The 18,963-nt window shown below is 37.4% G+C and overlaps 1 pseudogene; it reads right to left on the minus strand.

Annotated features, from left to right (window-relative positions):
• Window positions 1–1,167: 1,167 nt before the first annotated feature.
• Window positions 1,168–18,963, minus strand: part of LOC140532177 (heterogeneous nuclear ribonucleoprotein A1-like 2) — a 49,026-nt pseudogene continuing 31,230 nt past the window's right edge.

Here is an 18,963-nt window from a genome sequence, read left to right on the forward strand (position 1 = left end):
CAAATAGATTTTTACAAAGTTACAAGTATCATCTTCCTGTGTAGGGAAGTAAACAGCTTACTTTTACTGAAGAACATTTTTTATGCTTATCTTGAGTGTTATATTTGAAGATTGAAATCTCTGTTCTACTCTGGTCCTTTCCTCAGGAAACTTTAAAAGTCCCCTATTTCATTGAGTCCATCTTTTTCCCTGAAAGATTATGCTTGATTTTGCTGGATAGTCGATTCTTGGTTGTAATCCAAACTCCTTTGCCTTCTGGAGTATCATGTCTAAAATCCTCCAATCCTTTAATGTAGAGTCAATTCTTGTGTAATCCTGACTGTAGTTCCTCGATATTTCATTTTTTTCTTTCTGGTTGTTTGCAGCATTTACCCCTTAACCTAATAACTCTGGAATTTGGCTACAATATTCCTTAGAATTCGCATTGTGGGATTTCTTTCATGAAGTGGTAGGTGCACTCTTTCAATGACTATTCTAAGATATCAGGGTAGTTTCCTTTGATAATTTCTTTTTTTCTAATTTTATGATCATGATCAGAGTATAACATTTAGCAATCAACATTATGGGTGAAAAAATAAATCTAAATTAAAAGTTTTGTTGGAATGTTTTACATTTTCCACAGAACAAAAACTAAAATCACCTGTTATACAATTTGTCACAAATATAGGCCTGGCATTTTTTGACCATACACAAAAAGCATTTTCTAAATCATGCCTTCTTGTAGCAGCTAGGCCCTGCCACAATTGTGCTTGTTTGAATTCATAAATCTGTGGTAACCTGTAGTGTCTGTCACTTTTCTGGCTCTCCTCTCCTACTAAGCTTTGTTTCTTAATACTAATTTAAATTTTGTGTCACTGCCATAATTGTGTGTTCCTCTTCCACTGCCAAAGAAGACCATGCCATCAGAGAAATGATGACATGACTGGCACTTGACTTTGTTTTGGGTGAGGGAGGGCTGTGCTGGTCACCAGCCTCACTTTTCCTCCAGAGCCATCTGAATCCAGTGATCAGATATTCTTCAGGATGACTGGAGATGACTTAGGATGAGGCAATTGGGGTTAAGGGACTTGCCCAAGGTCACAGAGCTAGTGAATGTCAAGTGTCTGAGGTGACATTTGAAGTCAGGTCCTCCTTACTCCTGAACTGGTTCTCTATCCACTGTACCACCTAGCTTCCCCAACTGCCAGAAATGCTGCTACCAATGGAAACCCCATAACCACTTTGGTTACATGGTTTGGCAAAAATATTGGCCCCTGTCATAAGTGCCTGATCTCCTGCCTCCAAATTTTGAGGACTGAATATTGTAGTTGCCAGAACAATTGTAGCTTCCACCACCTCCAAAGTTTCTTCCATTACTACCACAAAAGCCCATCCACCTCCTCCATTGTTATGGCCATCATAGCTGTCACTCCCACCATTGCCACTGTCCTGGTTACTATAAACCTGTCCACCACTTCCATAGCCTCTGTTTCCTCCAGAGTAACCAAGACTGCCTCTTTCATAACAACCATCATTTCCAAATCCATTGTAGCCATCTGCACTTCCACTATATCCTCCACCACCATGACTGCTACCAAAACTACCACGACAATTAAAGTTCCCACCATGGCTAAAAAATATCATTTCTACCAAAGCAACCTTGATGACCACCATCACAATTTCCAGATCCACTTTGACCTCTTTGACTAGATGAAGCATTGACTATTTATTGCTTAGACAAACTTTCCTTGAGTCACAGTTGTGGCTATTCATAACACGGTATTTTTGAATTACAGTTTTATCCAGAAAATCATGATCATCAAAAGTAACAAAAGCAAAGCTCCCCTTTTTTCCACTGCCTTGTTTAGTCATGATTTTAATCACTTCAATTTTTCCATATTGTTCAAAACTTTGATGCCACACACAAATATCATTTTCACAGTTAAGTACGTGCCTGTCCTATGAGAGTCCTCTGTGGAAGCAGCTCTCTTTGATTGGACAAGTGTTCCATCAACCCTGTGAGGTCTTACCTTCATGCTTGCTTCTACCTCTTCCACTGTGGCATGGATAGCAAAACCGAAGCCTCTGGAACATTTGCTATTTGTGTCCCTCACCAACACGTCATCTGTAAGCATTCCCCATTGCTCAAAACGGCTCCTTAAGCTCTCATCTCAAAATTCAGGGGTCTGAAAAAGAACATTTGAAACTCCTCCAGCACCTTGGGAGGCTCTGACTTCAATATGGTAACAGTGGAAGCAAAAGCTTCAGTGATCCTTCTCCAATGGTATTGAGGACAGAAAGTGGCAGTTTCTTGAAAGATGCTGTCCCACCTCTTTTTTTTTTTTTTGATCCTCACCCTCAGGTAGTCCAATAATTCCTAAGTATCTTTCCTCAATCAGTCTTCCAGCTTAGTTCATTTTCCAATGAGATATTTTACATTTCTTCTAATTTTTCATCTTTTGATTTTTTTGAACTGATTCTTGATGTCTCATAGAATCTTTGGTTTCCACTTGTCCAATTCTAATTTTGAAAGAATTATTTTCTTGTTAGCTTTTGTACTTCCTTTTCCATTTGACCACTTCTGTTTTTAAAGGAATTACTTTTTTCAATGAGCGTTTTTCCCTCATTTAGTCAATTCTCTTTTTAAGGAGGTATTTTGTTCAGACAATTTTTGTGTTTCCTTTTCTAAGCTCTTGATGTTTTTTAAAAAATATTTCTCCTGTATAAGTCTCATTTCTTTTCACATTTTTCTTCTACCTCTCGTTTTCATTTTAAAATACTTTTTGAAACTCTTTCAAGAGTAATTTTTGATCTTCAGACTAATTCATATTCCCTTTAGAGCCCTCACTTATTGGCACTATGATGTTGTTGTCCTGTCCTGAGTTTATGTTTTCATCTTCCCTCTCACCATAGTAGCTTTCAATTGTCAGAGTTATTTTCTGTTTCTTACTAATTTTCAACCTATTTCATCACCTTTAAAACTGAGCACTGCTCCTGAGGCATAGGGGCCACTATCCTATATTTCTTATGCTTGGACAGGAGCCTGATCACTGACTTTCTACACCCGCCCTCAAGAGACTGTAGTTTGCCCACTGAGCTTGAGTGATCTGGCTTTGTTTCACCTGTTGTGTCAAGATTCTAAGGCTCACATTTTGCTGTCTGCACTGAGGATGGAGGTCGCACTACTAGCCTGATGAGCCAGGACCACGGGGCATTCATTGCTGATCTGTGATTCGGCTAAGAGCCTCCCATTCTCTTGGCCACAGAGTCTTGCTGGGCTGTGCTCTTCTTGTACCAAAGCAAGAAAGACCTTTCCTGAAGTCCTTCTAACCAATCTTAAGTTGGCAAACTGTTTCACTCTCTTTTTGTGGGTCCTATTGCTCCAAAATCCATTTAAAAGCTTGATTAACGATTGTTTTTGAGGGAAACTGAGGAGAATTCAGGTCACTTGCTGCATTCTTTCTTCCATCTAAGCATACAGTTTTCTCACAGCAGTTTCAAAGACTTTAATTTCCATTAATCAAAAGTTTGTCCTGTAGGCCAAATTTAGGACCAAAGAAGATATTTCTATATCATACCCAATTTTTAATAATCCATTACCCCTTCCTTTTAGTTATCCCCTTTCAATAAAAAGCTTGCCTGATCTCAGGCCAATAAGTATTTCCCTAAAGAGTGTGTTTCAACGTATTAGTCTTGGCTTTTATACAGTCTAATGAAGTGGTTTTCATCAAAAACTTCTCCTAGTTCAAAGCAAAGAGGAATTTCTCCCAGGGGGGTACCTACTGGTATGCTATTAATGCATTCCATTTTTCCCTTTATGAGAATCTTCTCCAACAATTGGGAAGATCATATTGTTTTGATCTTTTATTATTTAAATACTGGATTCATATTTTTCCATTAAGGGAATAATCCTATGGATATCGTTCCCGAATTGTGCCAGGGCTTGCCTTATCTTAGAAGAATCAAGACTGATGGAGAGCTAGGTCTCAGAGATAATGATGCACAGGGTATCCCTTTAGTGAAAATGTTAACCAAAGTGCTCTAAGGAGTTCCATGGAAAAGCTTTACAGGGGTTCCCACTCCACCCATGTGCGGGTGCTAGCTGTAATAATTAAATTGAAGCAAACTGAGGGAACAATGTTCACTATGTGTGATTTATTAGCAAAGCATACATTTGCGAAAATATCTGCTCTAGGACCTCTTCAGTAGACACAAGCACGAGAAAGAAAGGGTCAGAAGAATATTTACAATAAAGAACAGTTGCTATTTTTAGACTTAGAGACCTTCTAGCTCTTCAGCACGCTGATTGGTTGCATACTGAAAGTCACTTTGAGATACAATAATAACTGATTTTATTAAAATAAAATCAAAACTAAAGTTAGATCAGGGACAAAGAACTTAGCTTCAGCAATTATCCAAAACACTAGCAGTGACACAAAATGGAATCTGTTTGATTCTTACACTATATACTACCATCCAGCAACAAGAGACAGAAAATATGTTTTTCATTTAAAATTAGTGAAGACAGTATAAAATACTTGGGATTCAATCTACCAAGAGAAATTCAGTAACAGTGTGAACAACAACAACAACAACAAAGAGATCTACACAGTTCAAGAAATATTAATTGCTTGTAGCCAGATCAAGCCAAAATAATTGAAATAAATTTAAAAAAAACAACAATCTACCAGAATTAATTTGCATATTCAATGCCATACCAAACTACCAAAGAATCAGGAACAGTAATATTGTTCTAAGAATAACGTTGAAGAAAGTCGGTGGAGGAGCCAAGATGGCAATGTAGAAAGACGCATATACACATAGCTCCGAACACACAAACCACAGAATGGCTAGAGGGGACCAAGCCAGGGCGAATTGTGCACCCAGAGACCACGGAGTATTGGAGCGAGGGAGATTCCTGCTCCGGAGAGACCTGCGGACCTCTCGCGGGGGGGGGTCCTTTGGGCCGCGGACTGGGCGCCGGGATGGGGAGTGGAGTGCGGCCCTGCCCCGGCCGCGACACTGAGGGGAGGAGATCCGAGAGGGGTATGGGGATGGGATCTCCAGTGGCCACGCGGGTCCCCCGACCCACAGAGGGACCTGCAAACCTCTCGCAAAAGGTCCATCGCGCTGCAGACGCGGAGCCCAGCCCGGACCTGCGGCGGTGGCGGCGGCGGCGGCCGCCACGGCTCCGAGAAGCACAGATCTGAGAGGGCTCCAGAGGCGGGCTCTTCAGCGGCGGCACCGACCCCCCACCAACAGGTGACTGACGCGGGTGGGTGAGAGAGTTTCTTTGGCGTGTTGAGAGGGGAGTGGGGTGCCCCCAAGGCTCGGCCCCACTCCCCGGGAGGTGGGGGTTGAGAGGCGGCTGTGGACGGGGGCTCCCCAAACGGGCAGGAGCCTGGATCCGTTGTGGAAGGTCTGTGCATAAACCCCCAGAGGGAACTATGCCTGAGAGGCAGCCCTGCCCCTGACCACCTGAACTTAATTCTCACACTGAATAGCAGCCTTTCCCCCGACAAAAATCCTAAGGCGGGAAGCAGCATTTGAATCTCAGTCCCCAAACGCTGGCTGGGAGGACCAGGAGGCGAGGTGGGTGTGAGGAGAACATTCAGAGGTCAGGCCACTGGTTGGAGAAAATGCCAAGAAAAGGGAAAAGAAATAAAACTATTGAAGGGTATTTTCTCGGAGAAAAGACACTTCCTCCCTTCCTTTCTGATGGGGAGGAACAATGCTTGCCATCAGGCAAAGACGCAGAAATTGAGGATTCTCTGTCCCAGCCCACCCAATGGGCTCGGGCCATGGAAGAGCTCAAGAGGAATTTTGAAAATCAAGTTAGAGAGGTGGAAGAAAGACTGGGAAGGGAAATGAGAGGGATGAGGGAGAAGCATGAAAAGCAGATCAGCTCCCTGCTACAGGAGAACCAAAAAAATCTTGAAGAAATTGGCACCTTGAGAACTAGCCTAACTCAGCTGGCAAGGGAAGTGCAAGGGGCCAATGAGGAGAAGAATGCTTTCAAAAGCAGAATTAACCAAATGGAAAAGGAGATTCAAAAGCTCACTGAAGAAAATAGATCTTTCAAAACTGGAATGGTACGGATGGACGTTAAGGACTTTTCGAGAAAGACAGATATCTCAGAACATACCGCACAGATTCGAAAAATGGAAGATAATGTGAAATATCTTATTGGAAAAACAACTGACCTGGAAAATAGAATCAGGAGAGACAATGTAAAAATTCTGGGACTACCTGAAAACCATGATCAAAAGAAGAGCTTAGACATCATCTTCCATGAAATTATCAAGGAAAACTGCCCTGAGATTCTAGAGCCAGAAGGCAAAATAAATATTCAAGGAATCCGCAGAACACCACATGAAAGAGATCCAAAAAGAGAAACTCCTAGGAGCATTGTGGCCAAATTCCAGAATTCCCAGGTGAAAGAGAAAATATTGCAAGCAGCTAGAAAGAAACAATTCAAGTATTGTGGAAATACAATCAGGATAGCACAAGATCTGGCACCCTCTACATTGAGGGATAGAAGGGAATGGAATAGGATATTCCAGAAGTCAAAGGAACTAGGACTGAAGCCAAGAATCACCTACCCAGCAAAACTGAGTATAATACTTCAGGAGAAAAAATGGTCTTTCAATGAAATAGAAGACTTTCAAATTTTCCTGATGAAAACACCAGAGCTGGAAAGAAAATTTGACTTTCTAACACAAGAATGAAGAACACCATGAAAAGGAGAACAGCAAAGAGAAATCATAAGGGACTTACTAAAGTTGAACTGTTTACATTCCTACATGGAAAGACAATATTTATAACTCTTGAAACATTTCAGTATCTGGGCACTGGGTGGGAGTACACACACACACACACACACATGCACACACGCACACATACATAGAGACAGAGTGCACAGAGTGAATTGAAGAGGATGGGATCACATACTAAAAAAAAAAATTAAATCAAGCAGTGAGAGAGAAATATTGGGAGGAGAAAGGGAGAAGTTATATGGGGCAAATTATCTCTCATAAAAGAGGCAAGCAAAAGACTTATTAGTGGTGGGATAAAGAGGGGAGGCAAGAGAAAAATATAAGGTGTATTCTCATCACATTCCACTAAAGGAAAGAATATAATGCACACTCATTTTGATAGGAAAACCTATCTCATAATACAGGAGAGTGGGGGACAGGGGCACAAGTAGGGTGGGGGGGAGGATGGAGGGGAGGGCATGGGGAGGAGAATGCAATACGAGGTCGACACTCATGGGGAGGGAAAGGACCATAAGAAAATAGAAGTAATGGGGGACAGGACAGGATGGAGGGAAATATAGCTAGTCCTATACAACACAACTAGTATGGAAATCATTTGCAAAACTAAACAGATATGGCCTGTATTGAACTGCCTGTCTTCCAAGGGGAAGGAGTAGAGAGGGAGGGAGCTAAAGAACTTGAAACTCAAAGGGTTAGGACCAAATGTAATGTTATTACCACCGGGTAACAAGAAATACAGGTTAAGGGGTCAAGAAAGCTATCTGGCCCTACAGGACAAAAGAAAAGACGGAGACAAGGGCAGGGAGGGAGGATAGAGGAGAGAGAAGATAGGTCACAGGGGCAATTAGAAAGCTTGGATCTGAGGGGAGGAGGGGAAAAAAGGGGAGAAAATTTGTAACCCAAAAATGTGTGAAAATAAATGTTAAAAGTTTAATAAAAAAATTAAAAAGAAATGAATGTTGAAAACCAAAAATTAATAAATAAATTAAAAAAAGAAATTTCAAGGAGGCACATGTAGGTTTAGTACTGGAGCTCAGAATATTTTTCAGATTTTCGATTGATCTAATTTTGGCAGTTAAATTCGTAGAAGCTAGTGCAGTCACCAAGGGAAAGAACACAGAACAAAAAGAGGAAAGGCCCAAGGAAAGAGTTTTATGATATAACTATGCCACTCACTAACGGTGAGTCCACAGAACAGACCATAAAATATCCATTTGATAGGTAGGAAGAGTAATATGACAAAAGAAAGGAATGAAAGCACATCTAGAAGACAGGGAAGGTCAGTAGTGACAAACATTTCAGACAAGTCAAGAAGGATGAGACTTCAGAAAAGTTCAATTAATTTGTCAATAAACTGTAATATAATCCTCAAAGTAGAAATTTCCTACAAGTAGTAGTGTCAGAAAGCATGTTTCAAAAGAACCTCATTGTACCATAAGAAATGATGAGCAAAATGATTTCAGAAAACCCTGGAAATATTTGCATGGGTTGATGCTAAGTTAAATGTACTGGGCTGGGTACAAAGAAGCAGCTATGTTTTAAGATGATCATCTATGAATGACTTATCCATTCTCAGCAATACTTTGATTCATGACAACTCTGGGGGACTTAAGATAAAAAATGATATACAGCCCCAGAGAAAGAATTGATTGTGTTTGAATACAGATTAAAGCATTTTTTTTTTTACTTCATTCTTTCTTCTTAAAGCTGTTTGTGTTTTTTTTTTTTTTTGTCTATGTTTTCTTTCACTACATGACTGTTATGGATGTGTTTTGCATGACTACACATTTATAATCTATAATGAACTTCTTACCCTCTCAAAGAGGTGGGGATAAGGAGGCAGAGAGAAAATTTGGAACTCAAAATTTTAAAAAGAAATGTTAAAAATTGTTTTTACTTGTAAAAGGAGAATAGTAAATACTAAACGAATAGCAAAAAATCTAGGAAGTGTGTTTTTTCTATTTTTTTTTTAGGATAAGGAAAATCTAGGCAACTTTGAAAGCAGTAGGAAGGGAATTAGTGGAAAGGGAAAGGCTGGATTTTAGGGACAGAGAAAAAGTGGGCGAGACAAACATCTCATGAGAATTGAAAGGAATGAGATGAAGCATAAAAATAGAGGTTTTAGCATTGACAAGAAGGGTTGCCTATTCCTCCAAGTCTCGAAAAAATAAGTATTTCTTTTTAATTTGAAAAGTTTATAAAGTGATGTATTCAGTTAAAAAAATGCTTGAACAGCCACTAAAACTCTAATGCCAAAAGATAAACATTAAAAAAACAGACTTCTCCAATCTGTAGCATTCAATGATAACTAGTAATTATGAAGACTTTACAGAGATAAATCAATATCTAATTAATTGTAACAACCCATCTTATTGACTAATAGACCAAATTTTGCAGGAAGATGTTTTAGACACCTATAGGGAAAAATAAGAAAGGAAATGGAGTGTGAGCAGCATGATATCAAAGCCAAACTGGTATTATGAAGGAAAAAAAAAAAACATAATGAAAGAACAAAAGTCGACCTACTTAACTACTAACAGGACTAAGGATTCTTCATGTCAAATTTGGCTTAAGAACACCAAAAGTAATAAGCAAGTCTATACCCTCTTCTGATAAATTACTAACAAAAATAAAAACAAATCACAAGAAAAGTTCCATCTAAAAATTTTATTTATTTATTTAGTCTAGAATTCTACTTTTATTTGTCTGTTTGAACTTCTGGTAAGGAAACTTTCCATTCCAATCTACATCAACAGTTCTTCCGCAAATTGAACTCTGAGTTGTTGGGTCAACTTAAGTGATAGGACTTGCACAAAGGGGCAAATGTGGGAGGTGGGACGGGAATCCAGGTTTTACTGACTCTAAAACTGGTTCTCTATACATTGTAGCACTTTACCTCTCTTTAAGATATTTAAAATGTTTAAGAGGAATAATACTTCAGTGCTTTAAAAGACCTAAGACTTCACTTATATGACCACTTCGTCATACTTTAGTAGACTCTCTTTTCAGGGATTTAAGAACCCAGGCAATTCAACACATAATGACGATTTTTCTCTGAGCTTATCACAGCCAACTCTCAAATGATAGATATACAAAGCCTTTCAAGCTTAGAAGAATATACCAGTATTTGCACTCTCTTGGCATAGTTATGTTTTAGTAGAAGGGTATTTGGTACATTACATAATAATTGACTCAGTAATTAAATTGCTTTTTTAAAGTATTCTTAATGTTCCAAAATGGAATGTTAAATTCTGTTTCTGACACATACTGTTTGTTCCTCAGGTTCCTTCAAGTCTGTGAATTACATAAAAAAGTTTTTCCTCAATGGCATTCCTTTATAAAAAGGAAATAACAGGTTGCACTTACCAACAAGGATGTTACTTTCATTCTTGTATTAGTTGATCATTTTCATATTTTACATAAAGGGTACTAGTGCTATAGGTAGGTTGTTTATCTGTTTTACTTAACACTTACTATATCACATCCCAGCTCTCTAAGTCCTATCATATCTTACCTTGATGTTACAATGTGTGGTGTTTTATTGTCCTGGTAATTTCTTAATTTTAAGAGACCTAAAGGAAGGGTCCAGTATTTTGATTAAATTACTCATGGAGAAATAAACCCTCAGACAGATATTAGTTGTGTGACACTGAGCAAGTCACTTAACTTCCACCTATTTTACTTCAATTTACTCATTTATAAACTAGGATAATAAGAGTTCCTAGTGGTAATACGTTGACAAAATTGGGTAATATTTCTAATTCACTTTTCAAATCTTAAAATGTTATATAATGCCCATCAAGGAGTTCAGTATGCATGCAACTAAAGTCACTTAACTCCAAGATAAACTCATCATCTGAAATATCATGGTCATGGAAATTGTTTCAGTTTTGATTTTCATTGCCACCTCAGCATCATCAGTGGCGTCTTTCATCTGTGTGGAGAGCTAGAGTGTAGAGCATTGAATTGCTCCACAAACTTCCCTGGAGAGATGGCTCAAGGATTTCTAGCTAACTTCAATTCACGTCAGTTTCCCTGCTTAGTTACAACTCTAGCAACATCATGCCCTTTCTTCTGCCTCACCTTTATAGTTCCTTTTGTGTGTTTCTTTCCCAAAGTAGATTATACATTTCTAGAGGCAAGAAACTATTTTTCTATTTCAAATTTGTATATCAACACTTTTCACAGTGCCTAGCACATAGTAGTCATTTAATAAATGTTGATTGACTGACAAAAAAAGATATGTGTATTATATTTTCCTCCATTGGAGTCAGGTACCCAGAGCCCTGAGATCATGTGTCTATTGCAGCAATGGGGAACTGGAAAAAGAACTGAGTGGAGACACAAGATCTTTCTTCAAATATTGCCTTTAAATCTTGTTATGTGTACAAACTTGACCTCTCAGGATTTCAGTTGCCTCATCTGTGAACTGAAGGGATTGGACTAAATGGCTTTTCCAATTCGAGTTGAATAATATTAAGATACTTGAAAATTCATGCTTATAAATTCAATCCCCTTTCTACTTTGGAATTTAGTGACTCTTGTTCTCAGTGCCCTCTTCAATGAAAATGATTAATTCTGTCATAGAAGCAAAACAAGCATGCCATACAGACTGCTAGTGTCTCAACACATTAATTTGCATAGGGTCTCTCTTCTGTCAAGATATAAACATAAGTGTCGTGTTTGCATTCCAGTGAATATCCAGATTCTTTTTACCTATCAAAGCTAGTGTTGAAGATTGCTTGCTAATCAAATGTTGTTACTTTAATCCATTTCTTAGGGCACATCTTATCTGAATACTAATGTTGCATTTTCACAGTGTAACTTGGAAGCTATGTGAGGCTTTGGTAGGGCTAATTTTGCTGTCTTCATGGAAATTTTCATCAAAATTACCATTTAATTTAATTTAGGAAAAGTTTTGAATAAACAATTGGTATTATTTTTTTCTCCATCCGTTTCAGCCTTTGATGAGACTTAAGGTAGATGAAAATGAGACATGGAGTCAACTTACCATATAAAGCTACTCTTTTTCCTCTTTAGTTTTCCATATGCAAAATAGAAAGAATGCCTCTAGTATCCCACCATGTATCTACTCTGCACATATAGACTTTAAAGACAACTTTAGAAAGTTAAAGCAGATATGCCCTGGGTTCAGTAAATGATCTTACTTATTCTGTGGAAATATGGGGAAAAAAAAAGAATGCATCTTTCCGATCTCAACACAACAGACTTTACAAGTAGAAATTATTGTTATTATTATAATGGCATGATTTTGCCATATTGAATGTTCTCAGTGAATTAACATTGCATTGTAAGGAATAACTGAAAGAATTTGAATAACTATTCCTTGTTGTTGTTGTTCATAAGAAAGAACTAAAAAGGAAGGCAACATAAAAAAAAAAAGAAAATGAAAATCACAGGTAAAATAAAGCATTAAAATATCGCTGGGTGCTAATATCTGTATTTCTACATAGTTTTTTTTTTTTTTTGAGACAGACTCTGACCAGGTTCATATATATATGCATGTATGTATATATGTGTGTGTAATATATATATACACGCACACATAAACACACATATATACATATGTATATATATTATATACATATATGAGTTAAACACATATATACATATACATAACTATTATATATGTATATATATGCATATATGTATAACAATTAATTGTACATTGACTGCCAGAAGTGTTTGCTTTTGAGTTCTCCTTTATTTGTTTCTTCATAAAGCAGAAGTTAGTGATAGTTTCCTATTCATCAGTTGTTTTGAGAGCAAGCTTTATACATATTACAAATCTGTCCTAATAAAGTTTTCTAGTACACATACACTTGCTTTTTTTCCCTAGAGCAAAGTATTCCAAACTTGTCTGGCCTACTGCCCCCTTCAAAAAATTATTCGGTACCCCCTTGGGAAGCCACTTTCTTTAACCCTTTAATATTTTATTGTAAATTTGTGAGAATTTTTTTCCTGCATTGAAATTTTGATGACGCAATATTGCATCATATAATTGTATAGTATCACACTGTAAACAAGTTATTACTGGCACATATTCCTGCAGCTGCTGCTGGACTTCTAGACTGGCTTACCCGTCAACACTATCTATCATTGACCTTGACCACTGGATCAGTTATAACTTACATTTTGTATGCTTATTTGGAAAATAATGTAATCATTATTATTTTAAATCTGTTACACAGCAGATAAAATATGTACAATTTTTTTTTTATTCTTCTCTTTTTTCACCCCATTACTTTCATTCCCACAATTGCACCAGAGGCTACGACTGCATCCTGGAATAGTTCCAGCACCCCCTGGGGGCTGTATCACCCAGTTTGGGAACTTATGCCTGGAGCATCAGTTTTGGGGACGGTATAGTAATGAATTTTCAAAGGAGAAATTCCAACAATGCACGAACAAGAACCGGTTCAGCACAGTGTACAAAATCAGAGTCACTATGATATTTTTAAAGGAACAATGAATTTGCGATCAGAACGTCTATGATTTTGATTCTGGTTCTATTACCATTTGTGTGATTTTGAGCTTTTTTTGTGATTTATTCTCACCAATTGAGAACTCATTTTTGTCAGTGGGAGAATGAGTCAATGAAGTTAAGAACAAGTAGAGGAAGCTGCAAACGTTAAAGACATGATAGAAATTGAATAATCTGTCCTTTCAGCTGCCATTGGCTCTATGGCACTTCCCTGGTGTCAATAGAAAATTCGTGCATTTCTTTTTCTGGGACAAGTTGCCATTTCTGATGTCTGAGTCACTCTCCTAGATAAAATGAACTCCCATACCCTGAGTTTGTTGCAATTGCTTTCTGAGAAGGGTGACTGCCAATCTCCCCACTCTATCTAGAAACACAGACACAGTGGATAGAACACCGAACCTGGAGACAGATAGACTTGAGTTCAAATGGCAAGTTAGAACACTTATAAGCTGTGTCACCATAGACAAATCACTTAAATTTTGTCTAACCTAAGTTTCCTCAATGGCAAAATAGGCAAAAAAAAATAATGGCTCCTAACTTCAAGTACTTCTATGAATACAAAGTGAGTTGATATTTGCAAAGTATTTTACAAAACTTCAAAGGCTGTATAAATGCTACTGATTATATGTATTTATATTAATTATTTTTATGTTGGCAAAATGTAAAATAAAACTGTAAACTAAAGGGATACTCATAAACTGTGTAATGACTAAACAAACTGTGATATCATGAATGTAATCAAATACTACTCTGCTATAGAAAATAAGAAAAACAAAGATGATTATCCAGCGATTTGTAAGAAGTGGTACAGTGTGAAGTGAGCAGGACTGGAAGAATGATTTGTACTGTAGCACAACTATTATAAAAGCAAACAAATTTGAAGATTTTTATTTTTTGAGGAATGAAATGAAAAGAAAAGGGTGAACAGTTTATACAATAACAATGCTGTAAAAACAAACAAAATGCTTTTGAAAACTCTAAGAATTCTGATCAATGAAAGAATCATCCATTATTTCAATGGACTGGTGATGAAGCAAGGTATGGCCAATGAGGGAAGCTGTTTGGCTTCATTATGGATATTTGTTATGACATTTTTTTCATCCTTCTCTCTCTTTCTCTCTCTCTCTCTTTCTCTCTCTCCCTCTCTGTCTGTCTGTCTCGCTTTGTCTGTCTCTTTGTCTCTGTCTCTGTCTCTCTCTGTCTCCCTGTCTCTCTCTCTCTCTCTCTCTCTCTCTCTCTCTCTCTCTCTCTCTCTCTCTCTCTCTCTCTCTCTCTCTCTCTCTCTCTCTGCAATTGTGTAATGAATGGGAAGGAGTACATTTTTCTCTGTTCTTCAAGGGACATCTATGTGGCATAGTGAACAGAGCACCAGGTCTGCTGTGAGGAAGACCTGAGTTCTAATTTGGCTTCAAACACTTAATAGCTGTGCTACTGTGGGTTAGTCCTTGACTCTTTGTGCCTCAGTTTCCTTATCTATAAAGTGAGCTAAAGAAATGGCAAACCACTCCAATGTCTTTATCAAAAAATAAGAATAATTGTAAAAAAATTAGACACGATTTAAATGAGTGACCAACAGCAAAATATTCTTACCATGGAAACATAACTCAAAATGAACTCATATTTACATTGTATTTATTAAGTATTACATTTTCCCCAATTACGTGTTCAAGCATCTTTTAACATGTTTTTAAAATTTTGGATTCCAAATACTTTCCCTTACTCCCTAACCACTTGTTTGAGAAGGTAAGTCATTTGATATAAGTCATGTATGTGCAGTCATGAAAACATATTTCTATATTCATCATGTTGGAAAAAAAAACACAGACAAAAATCATGAAAGTAGAAAAGAACATTTTACTTTATATTCAGACTTCACCAGTTATTTCTCTGGATATTGATTCTATTTTTCATCATAAGTCTTCTAGAGTTGTCTTGGATCGTTGTGTTGCTCAGAATACCTAAGTTATTCACAGCTGATCATCTTACATTATTGCTATTACTAAGTAGAATGTTCTCCTGGCTTTACTAATTTCACTTTGCATCAGTTTACAGAAGTCTTTCGAGGGTTTTCTTTTTCCTGAGAAAAATCTGCTCATCATTTCTTATAGTACAAGAGTATTTCATCACAATTATATTCCACAACTTGCTCAGTTGTTGCCCAATTTATACACATCTCCTCAGTCCCTAACTCTTTGCCACCAGCAACTACATATATATATACACATATATGTATGTATGTATGTGTATATATGTATATACATATATGTATGTATGTCTATGTATATGTATATATATATGTATGTATGTATAATAAATTTAACCTCCAAATAAGAAAGAATTTAGGAGATGAAGAGAACTCTTGATAAGGTAGACACGATAGATCCTTGGAGAAAATTGAATGGGAATAGAAAGCAATATACCCTTTTATTAGCTGTACATGATACAAATACAAAAATTGACCATGTACTAGGGCATAAAACCCTCACAATCCAGTGCATAAAGGCAGAAACAATTAATATATGCATGCAAACATTGTGAAATAGGAAGAGAAATTAGGAGGTATAGGGAAGTTAACTTGCCCATGGCCACACTGTGTGTGTGGTCATAAAGACGTAAAACAATAATAAATTTGCTCATAGCTCTTTAACTTTGGCAAAGCAGTTTATATTCACATATATAGGTATGTGTTTATGTGTGTATATATGTGTATATTATACATGTATGTATATATGTATTTATATGTGTGAATACATAAGTAAATACAAACATATATACAAATATCCATACATATGTAAGTGTATACGTATACATTTCTATATATTTTCTACAACACTGTGATGTAGTTAATATAATTCTCATTTTGAAGATGATGTCATTTGTGCTATATTGTTAATCCTCAAATACGAAAATACACATTCACTCACACATGAATGTGACACCAAGCAGTTTGTTTCATCCCCATTTTATTTGATAGGGGCCAAAGGATAGGGTTTCCAGAGAGGGAGACAGAACTCTTTCTTTTTTATATCTAACCGTTACCAAAATGCTTGTCACACAGTAGGCACTTAATAAATCTTTATACAATTGACTATATAGCGATGTATGCGTATATGGTTAGTTCATTCTATTTCAGAACAGATTTTAAGTGAAAATTTATTTGCATAATCCCAAAGCAACATTACATTCAAGAACATTAATCAATCCAAATATTTGTCACCATGTATATAGGTATAAGAACAATAACTACTGTATGTATTATTCATTTTTCCCCCTACGAGCTGCTTTGATGTCAAAGAAACATGGGATAAATATTACCAAATCCTTTCGTACCTCACTGATTACTTGCTGCATAGGTGAGATAAGAAGCCAGAAAAAAAACTGAGTGTCTGGACTTAGAAAGCTGATAAATTTTGTCCTTTACAACTTTGATGAATTTTATCGACTTCAGTTGTTTTGTTTTACCTTATGATTAGAAAGCAGAGAATAAATTATTAGTTACAAATTATTGATTCAGGATGCAATCATTCCTTCCATAACACTTCACAATAAAATTCATATGATAGTAAAATCCAGAAGGTAAAAATACAACCTTGTGCTTTTGATGTAATAAAGTTATCTCTTTAAATTGAATTATTTATTTTTGGTGTTCTACATTCACTTCCACATACTTCAGATATTTTCCATTCCCTCACCCCAATCTCTCCCTCCCCACTCCCTCCCTGAGATGGTGTGAAATCTTATATAGATTCTACATGTACATTCCTATTAAATGCATGTTGCATAGAAAATTTAAAATAAATGGGAGAAACAATGAAACAAAACAAAACATAATACATAAGAAGGTGGTGTGTTTCTATCTGCGATCAATTCGATAGTTCTTTCTCTGGAGGTAGAAGGCATTTTGCCACAGGAGTCCACTGGAAATTTTTTAAGTCCATGTATTTCAAAAAAGTACTAAGTCTACCAGAAAAAGTCCTCTTACACTGTGGTTGTTGCCGTGTACAACATTCCCCTGGTTCTGCTCCTTTCACTCAGCATCAGTTCATATAAGTCTTAGCAGGTGTCTCTAAAGTCTTCCAGTTCATTGTTTCTCACAACAAAACAGTATTCCTTTACATTAATATACCACAACTGATTCAGCCATTCCCCAATTGATGGGCATTCCATTGATTTCCAGTTTCTGGCCACCACAAAGGGAGCTGCTATAAATATTCCTGTACATGTGGGACCCTTTTCTATTTCTATGATTTCTTTAGGATAGAGTCACAGAAGGGATAGGACTGGGTCAAAGGACATGCATATTTTTGAAGTTCCAAAATGCTCTCCAGAATGTGAATCCAGATCAACTCACAAATCCGCTAAAAAGGACTTAGTGTTCCAACTCTCTCACATCTTCTCCAACATTTACCATCTTACTGTTTTCTCATGGTAGCCCAACTTATAGATGTGATGTAGTCCCTCAGAGTTGTTTTGATTTGCATCTCTCTAATGAATAGTGACTTAGAGCATTTCTTCATATGATTATAGTTAGCTTTAATTTCTCTCTCTGAAAATTGCCTGTTCATATTCATTAACAATTTATAATTGGGCTGTGACTTGTATTATTGTTTTAAATTATAATTTTATTTGTTTTCATTGTCCTTCAATCATTTCAATATATCTTAGACTTTGTCCTCTCCCTTCCAACATTCCACCCTCCCTACCCACTCCCTCTTTGAGATGGTACATAGTATTATATAGGTTCCCCACACACATTCTTATTAAGTACATTTTAACATTAGTCATGTTGCATAGAAGAATTAAAATGAAAGGAAGGGGGAGCGTAGCCAAGATGGTGGAGTAGAAAGACCCATGTACTATAGCTTTTCCCCCACAGCCCATAAAATACCTGTAAAGAAAAACTCTCAATAAATTCTAGACTAGCAGAAGTCACAAAATGATGGAGTGGAGGAGATTTCCAGCCCAGAGTGACATGGAAGACCAACGCAAAAGGTCTCGCAAACCAAACATAGACAAGAGCAAGGCCTAGCCTTGACTGGCACCAGGAGGAGCAGGGAGAGAGCAGGTTGTAGCAGTGGAATCCCCATCAGCAGTGGGGGTTCACAGATCCCTCAACCCCAGGTGCCAAAGACACTTCAAAGGTCAGTGAGCGAGCATTTTCTCCTTGGTGACAAGGGAGTAGGTTTCTCTCCTAGCACTAGCACCAGAGGGTGGTGAGGGTGTTGGCAGCAGTGGCAGGCTGCAGTGGCTACAGTGGTGGTAGACCCTGAAGGCAGCAGCCAGCATCCATTATTGAAGCCCTGAGCTTAAAGCCCCTGAAGAAATTGAGCAGCTTGATCTGATTCTCAGCCATAAACCAGGCCAGGGAGTAAACACCTCTCCCTTGATTGTACCACCTTGGAGGAACTGAGATCTTACAAATCCCCAGAGTATATACCATTCTTGAGAAAGGACACAAAAGTCAAGTACCTGGTTGAAATATTGCACTAAAAAGGGGAAAAATAAGACTATGGAAGGTTACTTTCTTGGTGAACAGGTATTCTCTTCTGTCCTTTCAGATGAGGAAGAACAATGTTTCTCCTCAGAGAAAGACATAATAGCCAAGGCTTCTTCATCCACAATCTCCGAAATATACAATGGGCCTAGGCCACAGAAGAGTTCAAAAAGAATTTTGAAAATCAGGTACTAGAGGTGGAGGAAAAA

The sequence above is a fragment of the Notamacropus eugenii genome, chromosome 3 (genome assembly GCF_028372415.1).
Source record: "Notamacropus eugenii isolate mMacEug1 chromosome 3, mMacEug1.pri_v2, whole genome shotgun sequence".
NCBI lineage: Eukaryota > Metazoa > Chordata > Mammalia > Diprotodontia > Macropodidae > Notamacropus > Notamacropus eugenii.